Source organism: Sceloporus undulatus, chromosome 3 (assembly GCF_019175285.1).
Source record: "Sceloporus undulatus isolate JIND9_A2432 ecotype Alabama chromosome 3, SceUnd_v1.1, whole genome shotgun sequence".
NCBI lineage: Eukaryota > Metazoa > Chordata > Lepidosauria > Squamata > Phrynosomatidae > Sceloporus > Sceloporus undulatus.
In genome coordinates this window covers 7,481,910-7,483,738 of record NC_056524.1, presented here as the reverse complement: position 1 = coordinate 7,483,738, position 1,829 = coordinate 7,481,910, and the positions used below count along the sequence as shown (strand labels likewise).

At 44.1% G+C, this 1,829-nt stretch overlaps 1 protein-coding gene across 1 annotated transcript in view; it reads left to right on the top strand.

Annotated features, from left to right (window-relative positions):
* Positions 1-1,829, top strand: part of LOC121925125 (glycerophosphodiester phosphodiesterase domain-containing protein 4-like) — a 52,942-nt gene that overhangs the window by 32,629 nt on the left and 18,484 nt on the right. The window lies entirely within an intron of this gene.

Sequence of the window (1,829 nt, the reverse complement as noted above, 5' to 3'; positions counted from 1 at the left end):
TCAGGCCTCGCTGCCCTCCTTTTCCTCCGCGCGGCCATGCACGGGGGAGGAGGAGGAGGGCAACGAGGCCCCAAGGTTGCCCAGCAACCCCGCTGCAACCGGCCTTTTCCCAGTTTTTGGCTGCACCCGTGCCGTGACCGGGCAGGTGCAGCCAAAACCGGGAAAAACCCGGTTGCAACCGGGTTATGGCAACCCTAGTTAGGAGTGCAAGACTCCCGCAAAAGTGGGGAAAATACAGTTTAAGCCACCAGAAATTCACTATCGAATCAAGCTGAAAGATTTAGAGATTCCTAGAGAGGATATATTATTCAAATCTGCAAAAGTGAAGCCTGCAAATGTGGAGGGCTGAGCGTGCAATGCAATAAAGTCCTATGTGCATGCTCTCAAAAGATTCTTGGAAATACAGAGAAAGCAGGATGAACACAGGAAAGAAGAAGTAATAAAGAAAAATAGTGGAAGAACAAAACTTCTAAAACAGACAGGGAAGTAAAATCCATGAACATGGTCATGCCTTAGTCAGAAGAAAACTCCAGACAGTGGAAGATGATTTGTTTGGCCCAGGATTCATCACCGTTTGTTTGGTTTAACCAAAGTCACGGAACTCCTTCCAACTTAGACATTTTCAGCTGAGTTTCTGTTTTCTAGTGCTGTGTTGTGGTCAAAACATTAAAAAACTGACAATTTTTTCATTGTAGGATATTTGAAAGCCAAGGTGGCTGGATGGCCACCTATCAGGGATCCTGCAACTGTTTCCTTTTGAGATCCCTTTGTTCTCTAGGATTCTATAAACCTGCTGCCTGGAGTCAACTTCGACTCATGACAACGCTGTGAAGGAGACCTGTCTCAAACCTCCTTGCTCCAGTCCTGCAGGCCCAGACCCATTTCCTCCTTGGTCAAATTTATCCACTTGGTGTGTATTCTTCCTCTCTTTCTATTGCCTTCCACCTTTACTAACGTCATTGCATTTTCTAATTATTCATTTCCCCCCATGATGTGGCCAAAGTACAACGGCCTCAGTTTAGCCATCTTGTCTTCCAGGGATAATTCAGGATGGATCTGTTCTAGGACCCATTTGTTTGTCGTCTTCACTATCCACGGTGTTCTCAGCACTCTTCTCCAGCACCATCTCAAATGAGTTGGTTTTCTTTCAATCGGCTTTTTTCACTCTCCGTCTCTCGCCTCCATACATGGTGCTGGGGAATACAATGGCTTGGACTATCCTCACTTTAGTGTTCAGAGTTATGTCTTTACGCTTTATGATCTTGCCCAGTGCTGTCATCCCTGCCTTTCGCTGTTCTAGTCTTCTTTTAATTTCTCGATTGCTGTCTCTGTTCTGATCAATATTACAACCAAGGTATGGGAAGTCTTAACTACTGTATATACTCATGTATAGGTCTAGAAATTTAGGTCAAAAAATTGACCCAAAAAAACTGAGTCACCTTATCCACAGGTCAATATTAGTACTGTATTTTAACTCTTATTTAAAAGAAGGAACCATCTCCTGGTGAAAAGCAAGAGTATAATATATGAAGCACTGACCCCACATCTACTCTCTCATCCATCTGTCTTAAGGGTAAACACAAAGAGATGTCTGCTGAAATTCTCTAAGGTCTTTGACATTGTTTTGCTTTGCTTCATCTTTTAGATACCTTGCTATATGTCCTTAAATTTTACCCTCAACTTATCCCCGGGTCATAGCAGAATCCATAATTTTGGGCCCAAAACTTGCCCTTGACTTATACATGAGGTCAACTTATAGTCAAGTATATATGGTTGTGGGCGTGGCTCCAAGGCCCGCCGTGGGCACCCCCGGGGTAGACTCCATTTAC